Raw genomic sequence first — 7160 nt, forward strand, 5'->3', positions numbered from 1 at the left:
CGTTTTGGCAAGTCGGTTAGGAAATCTACTTTGTGTACGACACGTAATTTTAACAATTGTAAAAGGACCAATTATTTCACTTATAATTCACTACCAATGTCAGTGGGTCAGAGGTGTACATAAACTTAGTTGACTGTGCCTTTAAAACACTTGGAAAATTCCAGAATTATGTCATTGCGTTAGAAACCTCTGAGCTAAATGACATTTGAGTCAATTGGAGGTGTAACTTGTGGATGTATTTCAAGGCCTACCTTCAAACTCAGTGCCTCCTTGCTTGACATGGGGAAATCAACCAAGACCTCAAAAAAACAATTGTAGACCAAGTCTGGTTCATCCTTGGGAGCAATTTCCAAATGCCTGAAGGTACCACGTTCATCTGTGCAAAATAATGTGCGCAAGTATGAACACCATGGTACCACGCAGCCGTCATACCACTCAGGAAGGAGACTTGAACGTACTTTGGTGTGAAAAGTGCTAATCAATCCCAGAACGGCAAAGGCCACTGCTCCACAACTGCCATAAAAAAGCCAGACTATGGTTTGCAATTGCACATGGGGACAAAGATGGTACTTTTGGAGAAATTGTTCTCTGGTCTAATGGAACGGTTTGGCCATAATGACCGTTATGTTTGCAAGCTGAAGAACACCATCCTAACCGTGAAGCACGGGGTGGCAGCATCATGTTGTGGGGGTGCTTTGCTGTAGGAGGGACTGGTGCACTTCACAAAATAGATGTCATGAGGGAGGAAAAGTGGCCATCACGAAGCCCTGACCTCAATCCTATAGAATATTTGTAGGAAGAACTGAAAGTGTGTGAGCAAGGAGGCCTACAAACCTGACTCAGTTACACCAGCTCTGTCAGGAGGAATGGGACAAAATTCACTGAACTTCTTGTGGGAAGCTTGTGAAAGGCTACCTGAAACGTTTGACCCAAGTTAAACAATTTAACGGAAATGCTACCAAATACAAATTTAGTGTATGTAAACTTCTTACCCACTGGGAATGTGATGAAATAAATAAAAGCTGAAATTATCTCTATCATTCGGACATTTCACATTCTTAAAATAAAGTGGTGATCTTATCTGACCTAAGACATGGAATTGTTACTAGGATTAAATATCAGGAATTGTGAAAAGCTGAGTTTAAATGTATTTGGCTAAGGTGTATGTAAACTACCGACTTAAACTGTATATCCAATCACTATAAAGCCCTTTTTACAACGGCCGATATCAGTGGTGATACAGAAACGCAGCCCTAAACCCCATACGGCAAGCAATGCAGATAAATGTCAGTTGGCTTTTCATGGCTGAGCAATCAGGTTGAGAGCAGGTATACTGAACAAAATGCAAACATTTTGATTTTACTTAGTCAGGATTTGGCTGATTTCCAGGCAATTGCTATCTGCCCCAACACAGAATGCCAACTAAAGTTTGGAAGATGAATAATGGTCTGGGGTTGTTTTTCATGTTTTGGGCTAAGTCCCTTAGTTCCAGTGAAGGGCAGTCAACGCTACAGCATATCTATTGACATTCTAGATGATTATGTTCTTCCAACTTTGACAACAGTTCGGGGAAGACCCTTTCCGGTTTCAATATGACAATGCCCCCGTGCACAAAGCGAGGTCCATACAGAAATGGTTTGTCAATCAGTGTGGAAGAACTTGACTGACATCCACAAAGCACTGACCTTAACTCCATCGAACACCTTTAAGATGAATTGGAACATCTGACCTCAATAATGCTCCTGTTGCTGAATGCAACCAAGTCCCTGCAGCAATGTTCTAACTTCAAGTGAAAAGCCTTTCCAGAAGAGTGGACGCTGTTATAGCGAAGGGGGGGACCAACTCCATATTAATGCCCATGACTTTGGAATGAGATGTTTGACAAGCAGGTGTCCACATACATTTGGTCATTTTAGTGTACTTAGTGATGTTGAGGTGGTTTATTTGCAGGTATTAAAAGTTGTAAGTCGCTCTGGATAAGAGCGTCTGCTAAATGACTTAAATGTAAATGTAATACATTGGAATTTATGGGATGGTCATATCACCAAGCAGCTGCCGTAAGTGGTGATGCAGCCAGTCACGATGCTCTCAATGGATGATCATTGCAATATAGTAATATTTCTTTATCTGGTGAAATGATGAGGTAGTGAGGTAATTGGTATCGCCCTTTCTTTTATATTATAGTAAAGCGATGTTAAAGAAATATAATTTGCACAATCTGTTGAATTATGGAGAGGCATGGTAAATTTACTGTATGATTCTTGCAAGGAGTGCTACAGTTCCCAGTAGCTATTTTGGTGGGTACCAGCACTGGAACTGTTGGAAGAGGGACTTGTTAGTATGCCTGAAATGCATCCTTCCTTTGACTAGTCACTATGACATTATTTGCTTTTATCCAACTGTTAGATTATGATTACCTTAAACCAGGAAGGAAGCATTTTCATTATTATAGCTAATAGGTATGCTGTACCTCCCTACAGCAAAAGGAGGTCATTCATACTTAACCACAAGATGTCCCCATAGACCAAGTGAAAGCTCTTACAGCTGATTGCCTTTCTCATACACAATAATTTCTAGGGGTGTGCTGACATGCGACATCATATCTGTAAATTTACAGTTGATAATCGGATGATCACTATCCGAGCAGCAGGATCAATGGTACAGGTCACCCCTCTACTTACCGATAGGCAAACTAGCCAGTTGAGTTATTTAGACCACACACATGACTGACTCAAAGACAGTACAGTATGGTTAAGAAACTCTGTGACCGACTGACATGAGATCTGTGAGCTGCTCTGATAGCTGGTGCTTAAAGCTATTGAGGGAGATATGAGTCTCCAGCTTCAGAGATTTTTGCAATTCGTTCCAGTCATGGGCAGCAGAGCATTTTTTGTGTGTGCCATTGAAGCTCGTCTGGAGGTTAGTTAACACAGTGTCCAAGGAGGGGCCAGAAGTATACAGAATGGTGTGGTCTGTGTAGAGGTGGATCAGGGAATCACCAGCAGCAAGAGCAACATCATTGATGTATACAGAAAAGAGAGTCGGCCCGAGAATTGAACCCGGTGGCACACCCATAGACTGTCAGAGGTCCGGACAACAGTCCCTCCGATTTGACACACTGAACTCTAGCAGAGACGTAGTTGGTAAACCAGACGAGGCAATCATTTGAGAAACCAAGGCTGTCGAGTCTGCCAATAAGCATGTTGTGATTGACAGAGTCGAAAGCCTTGGCCAGGTCGATGAATACGGCTGTACAGTAATGTCTCTTATCGATGGCGGTGATGTCATTTAGAACCTTGAGCGTGGCTGTGATGCACCCATGACCAGCTCTGAAACCAGATTGCATAGCGGAGAAGGTATGGTGGGATTCGAAATGGTCAGTAATCTGTTTGTTAACTTGGCTTTCGAAGACCTTAGAAAGACAGGGTAGAACAGATATAGGTCTGTAGCAGTTTGGGTCTAGAGTGTCACCCCCTTTGAAGAGGGGGATGACCGCGGCAGCTTTCCAATCTTTGGGAATATCAGACGATACAAAAGAGAGATTGAACAGGCAATTTATAGGGGTTGCAACAATTTAGGCAGATACTTTTAGAGAGAGAGGGTCCAGATTGTCTAGCCTGGCTGATTTGTAGGGGTCCAGATTTTGCAGCTCTTTCAGAACATCAGCTATCTGGATTTGGGTAAAGGAGAAATGGTGGGGGCTGTGGTGGGTTGCTGTGAAGGGTGCCGGACAGTTGACCGGGGTTTTGGTAGCCAAGTGGAAAGCATGGCCAGCCGTAGAGAAATGCTTATTGAAATTCTCAATGGTAGCGGATTTATCGGTGGTGACAGTGTTTCCTAGCTTCAGAGCAGTGGGCAGCTTGGAGGAGGTGCTCTTATTCCCCATGGACTTTACAGTGTCCCAGAACGTTTTTGAGTTAGTACTTCAGGATGCAAATTTCTGTTTGAAAAAGCTTGCCTTAGCTTTTCTAACTGCCTGTATATATTTGTTCCTAACTGTTCCTAATTCGATGCTAATGCAGAATGCCACAGGATGTTTTTGTGCTGGTCAAGGGCAGACAGGTCTGGAGTGAACCAAGGACTATATCTATTCCTAGTTCTACATTTTTTGAGGGGCATGCTTATTTAATATGGTGAGGAAGGCACTTTTAAAGAATAGCCAGGCATCATCTACTGACGGGATAAGGTCAATGTCATTCCAGGATACCCCAGCCAGGTTGATTAGAAAGGCCTGCTCGCAGAAGTGTTTGACAGTGATGAGGGGTGGTCGTTTGGTTGCAGACCCATTACGGATGCAGGCAATGAGGCAGTGATCGCTGAGATCTTGATTGAAAACAGCAGAGGTGTATTTGGGGGGCGAATTAGGTAGGATGACATCTATGAGGGTGCCCGTGTTTACTGATTTGGGGTTGTACCTGGTAGGTTCATTTATAATTTGTGTGAGATTGAGGGCATCAAGCTTAGTTTGTAGGATGGCCGGGGCGTTAAGCATGTCCGAGTTTAGGTCACCTAGTCGCACGAGCTCAGAAGATAGATGGGGGGCAATCAATTCACATATGGTATCGAGGGCACAGCTGGGGGCAGAGGGAAGTCTATAGCAAGCAGCAACAGTGAGAGAACAGTGAGAGAATTTTTAGAAGTAGAAGCTCAAATTGTTTGGGTACAGACTTAGAGCCTGCAGAGTTCTGTATCTTTGCAGTAGATTGCAACATCGCCCCCTTTGGCAGTTCTATCTTGGCAGAAAACGTTATAGTTAGAAATGGACATTTCAAGGTTTTGGTGGTTTTCCTAAGCCAGGATTCAGACACAGCTAAGACATATGGGTTGGCAGAGTGTGCTAAAGCAGTGAGTAAAACAAACTTAGGGAGTAGGCTTCTAATGTTAACATGCATGAAACCAAGGCTTTTACGTTTACAGAAGTTAACAAATAGGCACTACAAGACCTGCCCAGCGACAAAACCATCGGTGGAGGGGATGACTCCAACACCTTCAGCGAGGCAGAAGCGGGAAAACATGTCCCTCGTGCAGTTTTTGTGGATCTCGAACCAACTGTAGTTGGTAAGGACGAAATGAGCGAAGCTATGATTGCTATATGCTGTAATAAAAAATATAATCCTCCCTGACCAGAGAATGATTTTTCATAGATGAGGTCCGCACCGGGACATACCGTCGGCCTTTCCACCCTGAGCAGCTCATCACCGGTAAGGAGGATGCCGCCAACAACTACGCTCGAGGCCACTACACCATTGGCAAGGAAATTGTGGACTTGGTGCTGGACAGTTCGCAAGCTGGTGAGTAACGTTAGCTAGTTTTTTAATTTTGTTAGCCTAAAGCCATGTGCATCCTCTGCCCAACAAATTTGAGAATGAATCGTTTGGTGTGCTGCAGTTTGCAAACGATATTGCGCTTATCACCGTCAAGGCAGTTAAGCAATGCATTCTGCCAATAGTCGTTCACAAGTTAGTCCAGTTGCAGCCACAACTAGACCCCGTCTCAAATGTACCAAGAAAAAAATTGTATTTGTATGCCTGGCAATTAACAAATGTACATTGTTTAAAGCACGATTTTACAAGTCTGTCACAAATGACAGCTCTAGTAAGCCTTTTATGGTGAACGACATGTGAACAAGTGGCTTGTAGAATCATGACTATTTAGAGTTTTCAGTTCATTGTTCGCCGGTAGGGTGTCCTTGTGCCCTGGAAAGATGTTATTTTGAGTCTTAAGAGATCAGTCAGTAAATAGAGACGAACTTCCCGTCACTTGTCCATAACCTGTTCTTTCTCACCCCAGTCAGACCAGTGCACTGGCCTTCAGGGCTTCCTGATCTTCCACAGTTTTGGTGGTGGAACTGGCTCAGGTTTTGCTTCACTGCTCATGGAGAGACTGTCTGTGGACTACGGGAAAAAAGACCAAACTGGAGTTTGCCATTTACCCTGCCCCTCAGGTATTGCTAATGTTTAGTTGTTCACATGATTATTTGGTAGATTTCCAAATCAGCAAAACTTGTTTGATATGTACATTTTCATTATGTAACACCTAATGATGACAGTTATACCTCTTGTGTATGTGTTCAGGTGTCCACAGCAGTGGTGGAGCCCTACAACTCTATCCTGACCACCCACACCACCCTGGAACACTCAGACTGTGCCTTCATGGTCGACAACGAGGCCATCTACGACATCTGCCGTCGTAACCTGGACATTGAGCGTCCCACCTACACCAACCTCAACAGGCTCATTGGCCAGATTGTCTCCTACATCACCGCCTCGTTGCGTTTCGATGGAGCCCTCAACGTGGACCTGCCAGAGTTCCAGACCAAACTGGTGCCCTACCCCCATATCCACTTCCCCCTGGTCACCTACGCACCTGTCATCTCTGCCACAAGATGCTGTCTGTGGCAGAGATCACCAACGCCTGCTTCGAGCCCGCCAACCAGATGGTGAAGTGTGACCCTCGTCACGGGAAGTACATGGCCTGCTGTACCGTGGGGATGTGGTGCCCAAGGACGTCAATGTTGCCATCGCCATCAAGACCAAACGCACCATCCAGTTTGCCGACTGGTGCCCCACCGGCTTCAAGGTAAATAAGCAATGGATTCATTCATTCACACTGATCTATCCTTCTAAACATTTAAGGCACTTGGCATGTTAATTATTGGTTAGTCAGGTTTTGACCGTTTTTTTTGTTTGTGCCCTGCAGGTTGGCATCAACTACCAGCCACCCATTGTGGTGCCAAGTGGAGATCTAGCCAAGGTCCAGAGACCTGTGTGCATGTTGAGCAACACCACGGCCATTGCTGAGGCCTGGGCTCGGCTCGACCACAAGTTTGACCTGATGTACGCCAAGCGTGCCTTTGTGCACTGGTATGTGGGAGAGGGTATGGAGGAGGGGGAGTTCTCTGAGGTCAGAGAGGATCTGGCTGCCCTGGAGAAGGACTACGAAGAGGTGGGAGTAGATTTAGTGGAAGGGGAGGCTGAGGAAGGAGAAGAGTACTGAACACTGACATGTTTTAGTTAATTGACAATTTCAATAAAAGTTATGTGTTTTGTTCCATTCTCCTGGGGATTTTTACCATCATGTGATGGTTTAAAAAAAAAATCAAGCAGGAAAGTATCTTTTTTTTGGCAAAGTTAACTACATCAGCACAATTGTTCAATTAC

At 44.5% G+C, this 7160-nt stretch overlaps 1 pseudogene; it reads left to right on the top strand.

The window, feature by feature from the left end:
- Positions 1 to 4370: 4370 nt before the first annotated feature.
- LOC135517048 (tubulin alpha chain, testis-specific-like) lies at positions 4371 to 7053 on the top strand (annotated as a pseudogene).
- The last annotated feature ends 107 nt before the right edge of the window (positions 7054 to 7160 follow it).

This window comes from Oncorhynchus masou, chromosome 28 (assembly GCF_036934945.1).
Source record: "Oncorhynchus masou masou isolate Uvic2021 chromosome 28, UVic_Omas_1.1, whole genome shotgun sequence".
NCBI classification, from domain to species: domain Eukaryota; kingdom Metazoa; phylum Chordata; class Actinopteri; order Salmoniformes; family Salmonidae; genus Oncorhynchus; species Oncorhynchus masou.